The sequence below is a fragment of the Micropterus salmoides genome, unplaced genomic scaffold (assembly GCF_014851395.1).
Source record: "Micropterus salmoides isolate LMB-PRFRI ecotype aquatic unplaced genomic scaffold, ASM1485139v1 Ms_hic_scaffold_3, whole genome shotgun sequence".
NCBI lineage: Eukaryota > Metazoa > Chordata > Actinopteri > Centrarchiformes > Centrarchidae > Micropterus > Micropterus salmoides.
In genome coordinates, this window is record NW_024042261.1 from 1,479,650 (window position 1) to 1,491,438 (window position 11,789).

The window sequence follows — 11,789 nt, forward strand, 5'->3', positions numbered from 1 at the left end:
TTTTTATGTCTAATTTCTTGTTTTAGTCCAATGTGTCCTTGTGTCTGCAATTCCTTAACGTCAGCTTGTAGTTTATTAAGTTTCTCCTTTTTAAGTGTTTTTTTTTTTTACCCCTTAGCACTGCTGTGCAGGCATCCCAAAGTACTGAGGGAGAAACCTCTCCATTATCATTCTCCTTGAGTTTCAATTTCATTCTTTATCTGTTCTTTTGTCTGGAGGTTGTTCAGGATACTTGAGTTTAGTCGCGAAATTGTGGATTTCGGGTTGTTATTAATGCTCATTGTCAATGTTACAGGGGAGTGGTCTGATGTGTCAATTGTCCCAATTTCACAATCGATGAAATCGATCACAGTCAATTGAATTCTATGTCTGGCCTTACTAAAAGTAAAAAAGTAGTCGATCATAGCATAATTTTAACATTAATTTTTTTACCAATTGATTGTTTTTGGGATAGGTCTTATCTGAGAAGTGTCCAATTTGGATAATCTAATGTTCATATGGCCTGATTTTCAGTGGACAAATAATTGATAGAAGGCCAAGTTGCTGCCCAGAGGGACATATGTGTTGAGTACGGTCATTAATATCTCATCAATTCTCTATTTGACCAATATATCTCTTTATCTTTTTTTTCTGATATATGCTCATACCGAACCTGGTTGGAAATTAAAATGGCAACCCCTCATCTATGTCTTGATTTATATGAAGAAAAGTAAGCGCGTTTATAGCACCCTCTCTTTAATTTAACATGCTCAGTATCAGACAAATGTATTTCTTGGAATGGAGCTACGTGGGCCTTTTCCTTTTTTGCTTTAGTCAGGATCTTGTACCTTTTTTGTGGATTTACGATGCCGTTTACATTAAGAGATAGAATCCTCAGTCCTTGACTGGTTCCTGCCATCATTACTGGTAGGGGAGACCCCTCTGTTTAACCTCAACATTCCCACTTGTCTGTAGACCGTTTAGTGCTGCGCTGAACAGCAGCAGAACAACAATATACAACACAGTTACCAAGAGTAAAGTACAGATAAACATAAAGAAAAAAACAGGACTGGTGTAACTTCCAAACATAGGGTTTTTCCAATAACCCCAGAAGAGCTGGAGTGAATGAGCCCTTGAGAGGGTAGATCTCCCTCCTAGGGGGGCCCTCGTCTGGAATAGTAATCCCACAAAGTTCACGCACTTATCTCAGTGAAAATTATATCTTCTTGGCATGTTAGTATAACAGGCAGTTGTAGTCTTTTTTTGTATGATTATGTTATTTATGTTTATGATCGTCTCTGAGGTAAGATACTGAGTTATTATTATTTCTGTTATTTTAATTATAAAGTTGCCTTCTTTTAATATTAGCTGTATTAAAGACGAATACCTGTTGTCCGTTTTGGTCTATAACGCAAGCATTTGTGACCTCTCTTCGGAACTGCTGCAGCTTGTCCCTGTAGGTCATATCTCTTTGCAGGCTCTGTTCCCGTGGATGACGCTGCTCCCCTCTGCTTCTGTTGTTAGCGCTAGCTGACCAAGTTAGCGCCAAGTCACCATCATGCCTTTCAGTGGAGTTCTCTGGAGTTTTCCTACTTTTGGTCTTGTTCCGCCTGTCTTTCATAATGGCCCAATTTATTCTATGTCATCCTGTGGATTTTGCCTAGTTCCTCGTCAAATTTTAGGGCCTTTTGACCTGACGGGCTTCAGCACATAAAACCTTGTTGTTGGTTTTTTATCCTTATGTGGAGTGTGTGTTTGTGAAAGCAGGGGTAGAAATTTACTTTTTGGCTCACCTGCTAATGGGCCTGGTAAAATAACACATATAACAACATGTAATGTTAGTTAGCTAGTTATCTACCTAGCTAACAACAAGCGACTCTGCTATTGTTGCACAACAAACCAAGCTGAAGTCCACCACACATGACGGGTGTCTAACTTTTGGGTCTAGCTATTGGGGTAAAAACCACCAACAAAGGTTTTGTATGATTCTTGTCTTACTTTTCATATCTTGGCTTCAGTTCTTTAGCTGTCTTCATTAGCTTTGCATATTTAGTCGTTTAAACCATTCCTGGGAGTGCTGGTAGCCTATTAAGCCATGGTCAGTCACTCTGTTGCTCTTCTGTTTGATTTGATAAAATTGGAAGTGGATACCAAAAAATTTATTTTCTGTTTACTGCACAGCAAAAGGACTGGGAGACTGATGTTACTGAGTGTCACAGTGATGGCTGTCACAACGTAGAGCTATTTAACATTTATTTTAACAATAAATGGAAATTTAAGAAAACAAATTCCCATGCCAAGTTCTTGTTTTACAACTTGTACAGAGGAGCAATTGAAAGTATCCTGACTGGACACATTACAAATTGGGCTGTGCACAGACCAGGCCCCCTGTTCACCCTGCAAGAAGGCCCCATGTGAAATAAACAAGAAAAAGCGAAAACAAATTAAATAACGTCCAGTGAGGGATAAAAGCAAATATCTGTCTGAAAATGCTCATGTGTCAATCTGGTAGGCAATAAAAAATTTTTACGAATTTCTTTTGTGAATTGCAGCGTTCAACTGTATATTTCTATTCATCCAGAAAAGTAAATAATAGATTGTGCAAAATATTTTTATGTTTTCAATGTAAAAACTTGTGGGACTCTCCTTCTGCTTCTCAATGCTGCTGGTCAATCCACAATTGATGCAGTTAGTGACACAGTTAGTTGTTGAAATTAAACAATGTGATGCACTACTTTTGAAGGTCAATTAGAGGTGTGTGAATGTTTTCTTGATGATGATGGGAATAAAAAATAATCTAAATTCCTTTTATGATGTAGTGAAGTATGAAAACTTCCAATTATTCTCCCAAAATTGCAACTACAGAACAGAGACAATCACAACTGCAATGAAAGCAATTAGTATTTACTAAAAGAGAGGAGAAAAGAAAGCATCAAGAGCTCTTAATGTGAACAAAGATAAGAATGGAAGAGGAAAGAAATGTTTCTATTTTTTTAACCAGAGTCAAATGTGAGGCATTGGTGCTCCAAATGAACTGTAAATAGCTGTCGAGTAAGCCCATTTGAAACAGGAAGCCTGGTAAGATTTGAGCATCTGCCACTTGAAACTGTCATGCCGTTTTCGATGTTTGCTTTCACCTTTCCCTAGGCTGTTGTTAAGTGCTTTTACAGTGTATGTATGAACAAAGGCAAAGTTTAAATTGGCTCTACTGGAACAGAAATGTTAAGCAACTTTTTCTATACTGTATTGAATCTGTCTTCTTTCATGCATATGAGCCATTCAGCCTGCTTTGGTCCCTGTTCAGAAGGTTCTTGTAGTCTCTTTACAAACTGGTTTGTACAATAGAAATTCATCACTCTTCCTGAACAGAAAATATTCTATGTTGTACCTAGAGCCTTAGGCAGCTAAAACACTTGGTAAATAGTAAATGGACTGCCTTTTATCTAAAGCGCTTTATTTTTCTAGTTTGCCTCTCCACCCGTTGACACAGCAATATCAGCGATACCTGGCCTAACCAACGGGAGCAACTTGGGGTTCAGTGTCTTGCTTAAGGACATTTTGACATGTGGACAGCAGGAGTCAGGGATTGAAAGCAAGAGCTCTGCAAATAGCAGGTGACCAACTCTCCCTATTGAGCTGCAGCCACCATCACTTGGTTACAGTTAGAGAAAGATAGCGGCTAGGGTTAATAAAAACATTTCCATTAGTTGCAGACCTATGACAGGACACAAACTGTTAGTTTCCTGAATGAAAGTGAAACGTTCTACATGCCTGCCATCCCTGACCCCAACCTTCAAACCCTCACTTTCCACCTTTTTAGGTAAAGAAGGTGTTGCTTCTTGCGCTGGTATTGAACATCATTTAACACCACTGCTGTGATTATTTGTTATAGTAAAGTTGGCCTGCATTATAATTAGAGCTAATAATGGGGATATTGAGCAAATTTATTGTTAGGACAGTCATTGGCTTTATTATCACACTTTTCCATGAGTCTCACCAGTTTCCCCCAGTCTCCAAAATGTTTGTATGCCAGAGTTTCTGCTCATTCTCCCATCAAGTTTGTTTTCATAAAATAGTGGCAAGCACTGTTTTGGGGGTTTGTGATGGTTGTAAATGAGGCTGCAGCACTGATTTTACCAACTCCCCAGCCCCTGTGTTTTAGTTTCTGTCTACCCTAAACTACCCTGTAAAAATGCAGAATATCCATCATTCCATAGTTGACCTGACCTTTATTATTATAACAATGGAGAACTTTTGAACAGCCGATCTTCCAATTAACAGGCAACACACTCTATCTTATGAGCCACAGCTGCCCATCTGTGATGTTCTGCAGAGGCATACAAGTATGGCCTGTAAAACATACATACAAAAAAAGTACATTGATCTGTTAATATTGTGTAGGTCCCCCTTTTGCCGCTAAAACTGCTCTGACCCATCAAGACATAGACTCCACTAGACCTCTGAAGGTGTGCTGTGGTATCTGGCACCAAGATGTTAGCAGCAGATCCTTTAAGATGTGAGCTGGGGCCTCCATGAATCGGACTTGTTTGTCCAGTGCATCCCATAGACGCTCAATTGGACTGAGATCTGGCTTGTGCTTGTGTTTCTGTATTTACAGGTGAGCAAAAGTGATGAAAATATGTACAAACGTGGTGTAAGACTATGACGGATTGTTCGTGATGTAGGAATGAGATTTATGTCGGAGTTTTGCAAGTTAAATGAGACGGCATGTAGTGTTAAAGAGTAACCTACATCACCTAGTATGCTAATGAGGAAATCAGTACTATAGTTACCTGTAGCCTGCTAGATATCAATTGTGTGTGTGCGCAAAGCATTAGGGCTGCATGGTGGTCTTCGGATAGCGCTGTAGCAAGAAAGTTGTGGGTTCAAACCCTGGTCGTTCACACAGCAGTGGATGTGTGGGCAGAGATTTTCATAATAGCTTAGTGTGTGTGGGTAATGACAGTGTGTGACCTTTTGTTACACTGTGGCATTCATCAATACAGGTCAGAAGCAATCTCAGCTCTGTGTTCTCAGCCCACAAGCAGACTGTCTTTAACCTTTTTATTTTACCTGTGGAAGATGGCCATGTGTGATAGGTTTAGTTGTCAGCTAAATGGGAAGGTGTCATTTCTGTTACTGTGAAGTAATATATAGGCAGTGTCCCAGTTATGCTAGATAATCCATAGAACACACCATCAACAGTTGTCAGGGTCTGTTTATTTGGAGCTAAAATATGATCTTTATCTGATAACTAATAAAGGCATGTGATCACAGGCCTCTGCATTTACATCTGGTATTAATGGTATTCTCATTATCTCCATAGGCCAGACTCCCTCCAGATGTGGTCTGGCTGATCTGGCGGCGTTTTGATTGCAATGTGTTCTGTGTGCATTTGCACCTGCATTAAAATGTTTTTTTCCTGCACGTGTCCATGTTTTCGATGAAAACTGAACATTGTTTCATGGACATTTATTTTTAAAGCAGTTTATCATTGCTTTGAGCAGCACAAACTATTCACCTCCATTGTTTTGTGAAGGCAGATATCTCAGAACCTGAACAATGGAGAGGTAATTGACAAAAACTGTTTTTGAGTAATGTGGCTGAACTAAGGCTTTAACATATTTTGGTTTGTCTGAAAACTTTGTAAACTACCATCTCAAATTGATGAGTACTTAAAACTGGTTGTGGAGTTTGTTAGAAAAAAAGATTAACCATGTTTATAGAATAAAGGAAAACAAGAAAGTATGTGATTTGAGTTAGGCTGGAGCAGTGGGACAGACGGGTTTGGGATGCCAACATGAGGGAATTCCTGCATTGGCCTCCGTGTTCTGCTTCAGTGGCAAGAAGGTGAAGTGCTTTCACCACAATATGAAGTCTTAATAAAATGATGCCGCTAACAGCTGGTTATGGTAAAGGGAGTGAAGGCCATCAGAAAGAACCTCTTTGTTTTCTCAGAGTTCAGCACAAGGCAGTCCAACTTCGCACAGCTGACCCCTGATAGCTGCTTGTTTCCTGGACCAAGCAATAGGATAAAGAGTCCCTTGAGAAAGCCTCAGTGGAAGTACACCAATGGCAGCTTCTGGAATGCATTCTAGTTTCCTGCAGGATGAATATGTTTCAATGTATCTTTCAGTAATAACTTACAGTTAATAATGTACAGGCCTTGTGTGTGTCTGAAGTGAAGTGATCAATTATTTTATTCCTTTCTTCACGGTCAATTTTCAAGACAAACAACTGGATCTTGTTTGAATATGTAGTTAGTAGCTGGGTATTTTCTAAAATAATCAGAGGAGCAGATGTCCTTTCAGCATTCAGAATGATTCAGAAAGAAATCAGATCAGGTATTCTGATCCTCATGGTTTCAGCTCCGTCTCAGTGACTACATGGACATTTCTCCTGAAGCTTGTAATTACACTAACAGGACAATGAAAGGAAGTTTAAAGTGGTGTAATATGGGCAAATTTTCCAGTTTTAGTTCAAATTCTAGCTGCAGCATTCTAAACCATTTGAAACAGATTTGACCAGCACGCCACAGGCCTGACAACACAAGTTACAATAATCAAGTTTAGATGGAACAAAGGCGTGAAGTAGGGTCTCTGCATCAGCAATGGAGGAGGTGAAGAAAGGCGGTCTTGGATATTTCTTTAATGTGTTGGGGAAAAAGGGAGAGTAGGATCAAATGTAAAACTAGGATTCTTTGCTGTTAAACTAAGAAATCATCAGCTTTTACGGGCACATACAGCTGAGTATCATCAGGGTAGCAGTGGAAATGAATTGTTTCCCAAACCATCACAGAGGACATGGGCACATATTTGTTTAGGTGTATGGATGTCCTGTATCAGGTAGGAAAGGAAGAAGCATGTAGATATTTTTAGACAGCACACAGAGCTGTACAGACTCCTGACAAAGCTGCTATTGTTCCTAATGTCTGAAGGCTCACTGGCCCACAGAGGGATGGCATTGTTTTATCATGTAATGCTACCAGTGATCTGTTCAACGATAGCACTCTGTTTGGTAAAGTAAGACAGGAGTATATCACAGCCACTATTAGGTCACATCAGCTCAGTGTAGTGTTTGACTGAGTCCTGCTGAGAACAAATGGAGGTGAAAGTAGAAACCACCTTCTTTAAGGCAGCCTTCCAGAGGGAAAAAAGAAACGGGAAATAAAGAAAGAAAAGGGAAAATGCCTTTTGTAAAATGATACAGAGCTCAGGAGAGATGCTTGATGAAGTGCCATTTTCAAATTTTTCTGATACTTTTGTATTTGGCATTTGGGGGGTGGTGGGGGTGGGGTGACCATTCAAAATCAATTAAATATCTTACAGCCCCTCCAATCTAAGCAGACACACACATGTGCACAGCTGTCCTCTGAAAGGTAAAACCCTGGTAATGTGCCAGTGTGAACAACCTGAACAGGCTCGGTGGTGAATCACATGATGTGTAAGAAGAAAGTATTGTTAACTTATCTTCCACATCTCACTCAAATATTCCCAAAATATTTTCATCTTTGGTTTAGGGCTGGGCAATACGGGCAAAAATGTTAAAACAATAACAAATGTAATACCAATCAATGTCGATGGTTTTCACGATAAATGTCAAATTGTTATTTCTTTCAAGTTTAGAGGCTGATTTTTGCTCCTGAGTGAAAATTGAAGAAACCAGATGGTTAATTGTGGTTTTAAACTTTTCTTTATGGTCAGAACAAACTCTTGATGCCAAACAGTGGATCACTTCACAAATCTGAGGTAGAACATACAAAACTATTATGATCATTTTTTGAAATATTTTTCAGTCCTTTTTCCTAGAATAGAGAGATTAAAATTAAGTTATTAAGCACTGTTTCGTTCATTGAAATCAAATAAATCAAACTTTTATCGAACATTTGATATATTGTTATTGATAATTATTGTTTTATTGCCCAGCCCTAGTTTGATTTGGTATTCCTTAAAATGTAATAAAACTGAAGTAATGACACTGTTAATGACATATTGCTGATGATAATCAAATGATCCCCAAATGATCGAGTTTCAACGTCATGGTTAACTACTGACAACACCTCTGGGATAAAATGGGTATTTATAGTTGTGTGTTAAAAGGTTTGGTTCTCTCCACTCTGATGTCGGCAGAGACTTGATAATGAAGACAACATCAAGCAAACTGAAGAAGCTCAATAATCTGTTGCTTTCAGTGACACACATATAAGAAGCTGTCTTCACTGCAAACCTTCGCTCACCACATTTACAACTCATCACAGTGAATGAAAGGATTAAATAAAAATAAGTGAAGAATTCAGTGATGAAGTGAGGCATACCTTCCCATCATCATTCTGTATCACAAAGTAAACAGTGACTGTGAATGCGAAAATAATTAAGACCTGATCGTGTACAACACATCTGTCTAGTTTTGGAGTGGTGATATCAGCTGAAATTTGACTTTAACTATAGGTTAAATCAAAACCTATGCCTTAGGTGTTTACAGAGGGATACTGTCAACCCTTTCCATCAGTCATAAATCCTTTTTAGAGCAGTTGTTAGGGAGCAGTGTCATGCTTTGTAGGGGGCCACAGTTACTGAATTTACGGTCTTTGAAAGACTAGAAAATAAAAAAAAGACACTTTCCAAGTTCTAATCCTGTTTCCAATAGAAGGGGGATGTTGTGGGGGCTGCAGCCCTCTGCTGGCAAAAATGAAACACAGTGGTAAATATCGTCTATGAAGGTTCTCAGTCATTCAGGTCCAAGTTATCCAAAGAAGGTTAAAGTCAACGGCAAATGGACTTGGTTAAAGATTCTGGAAGACGTTTCGTCCCTCATCCAAAGGACTTCTTCAGTTCTGACTGACTGGCAGGGAAACTCAGCTATTTAACCTCAGTGGGGTCGTTATCCCGGGTCATCGATACCGCTGGTTCGTTAGTGTTCCTTGTTGCTGTGACGACAGTCGTTACAGTCGTTAAGACTACCCGAGGCCAAGACTGAACGACCATCGTTGGTATCTTCACCTGAGGCCAATAGGTTACGTTTGTTAAGTTTCCTGGGAAGTGATGAAAGGACAGCATTGTAAGTGGGGGATAAGTGGTGGCGTAGACCCCCTCCCCTGTTCAATGACGGCTTCTCAACCCTGGTGTAGATGGCTTCCTTGACACCTCTTTCAAACCATCCATCTTCTCTGTCTAAAATGTGCACCTGGTGGTCCTCAAATGAGTGTCCTCTGTCCTTCAGATGTAAGTAGACTGCAGAGTCTTGAACTGAGGAGTTGGCCCTTCTGTGTTGAGCCATGCGTTTGTGTAGTGGTTGTTTAGTTTCCCCTATATACAGGTCTATGCTGGTGGCCTCCTACCACTCCATGATGGAGAGTTTGGTGGTGTACTGCATCACATGTGGCTTACTGGCTGTTCAGCAACAGACTGGAGAACTCTGCAGAGGGTCATCAAAACCGCTTAAAAAATCATCAGCTGCTCTCTGCCTTCCCTGGAAAATCTCTCCGGCTCCCGGGGCCTCAGCAGAGCCAGGAAAATAATTAAAGATGCCTCCCATCCTGGTCACCACCTGTTCAATCTCCTGCCCTCTGGCAGGAGGTACAGGTGCATTAAAAGCAGCCTTAAGATCAGTGTCTTTTTAAGACTCAATTTGTCAATAACTTACTCAGGAAAGCATCTGCTATTTCTTTTAAGTTTTTTATTACAATACAGTCAGTCAATCAGTACAATAGCCTCTTACATGCAATATTATGAGTATATATATAAGTGTAATATTTTTTCATGCACTTTGGTAGATTGTTGTCTTAACTGCTTTTTTCTGTTCAGTTTGCACTGATTAGGAGTAGCACTTACACAATGACAATAAAGGCTTTCTATTCTATTCAAAGAGAGGCAAGCAAGAACAGTGGGAATGTAAATTGAAGGATGTTTAAAACAGATAGTTTTAGTAATAATTTCACTGTTCACCTTGGTAGTTTCTTCTGATAATATGACTGCTTGTGTTTCTTGACCTTTCTGACTTCCCTTGTATTAACTTGGTGAGTACAGTGTTATCACTAATAGTGCATTGTACTGAAAGATCTACTGTATGTTTTCAAAAAGGCTGAAAAGGAGTCCTTTAAAAACTCACATTTTGACTTCCAATAAAGTATATCACACACAAACTTTAGAGCAAACAGCTGACAACCCAGAAACATTTGTTTATTCACACATTTTGGTCTGTACATTTGAAAATCTGCATATTCTGTACATTCAGTAGTTAATGGTGAGGAAGACTTACAGCCATTTGATAGCCACATAACACATGTACAAAGTGTTTCCCTGACTGTGACAACCAAAATCTGCAGAGGAACCGATTGGAGAAGGCAGTCAAGACTTATTCACACAAAATACAAAATGGCTGCTGCAAAATGGCATTGTATCAAATTCAGCCTCACAGAGAGCAGGACAGTATGGAACATGAAACAGGACTGAAATGTGTTGTAGAATATTCTGGCACAATGAACACGGAAGAACTTCCAGCGTTTGCTTTCACTCAGATCTTAGAATACTGTGTTATAAAAATGATCGGGAGAGAGAACGCTGTATTCAGTACGTATAATGAAAAGAATTAGCAGTGATAGCCAAATGGATTAAAAACATCAGCAAAAACCCAGGCCAAAATGACAAAACACACCTTAAATAAGTGAAGATAAACACCTTGTTAAACAAACACTCCTGCTTTTGTTAAAGTTCCATTTCAGCAGCTGACTCTTTTAGAGGATGCAGCCTGCAAAAGTGTGTCACTCGGACGACTCTGGTCTAGTGGGCTGTACCTGCGCACCAATATAGACAAAGAATCAAGGCCTATGTCAGTTGGGCGAGGTTTGCTGTATACTGCATATATATATATATATATATATATATATATACACACACACACACACACACACATATATATACACACACATAACCTTGGCCACAATCTGTGATATGAATTTTGAGGCATGTCAGCAGATTGTGTGAAGCTTTTGTGAATCTAGATGGAAAAAGAAAAGATAAATGCATTAGCCATTGCGCAAAAGTGGCACGTACCATAATATACTTAATAAAGTGTGTGTGTTTATGGGTGCTTAGAATGTTGCAACAGACACATTGCGTAATTTCACGCTGTTTTTTGATTGGTTGCCATGTCAAAGCTGCAGTCACGTTGCGAGAATTCAACAGGATCTCCCTCCCAACTCATCACATATGAAAGACATTTGTTTCACACTGATTGACAGGGGGCGGTAATGCAAAAAACAAAATGCAGCAATGTGCCAACAAAGTCAAAGAAGAAGAAGAGCACTAGCTAGCAAATGTGGATTTAAACAATGCAGGGTTCAAACGTTTAAGAAATATCGGCATTGCAAAGGTTTGATGAGGAAGCAAATGCGCTCCAGAGGTTTGTTAGACCTCATGGATACACGCAACGCGTGGTTGGTGCGTAATGCTAAATGTTAACATAACTTTCACCATTTAAATGGCACCTTTAATGAGCAGAGATTTCCCAACATTTCCATCACTGACAACTTTTAAGAACACAAGTACACACAGGTCTCCTGGATGAAAGTCCGGTTTCTGGCACACCCATCCACCGCCTTACTTGGATTTACTCAGACTCTTGTGTTGTTTAGCTTCCCCCAGTGCGCTAAATTAAATTAGTTAAAGGGTGCCTTGTGCGTTGGTACCAGACACTGAAGGACATGAGAAAGCATAGCTATTTGACGTCCTGGTAATGAGAATGGGCTGGGTATAGTGGAATTACTTTTGAAAGGCAGACTTTGAGGGATGCAGCCCCTGAAATGGGACGCG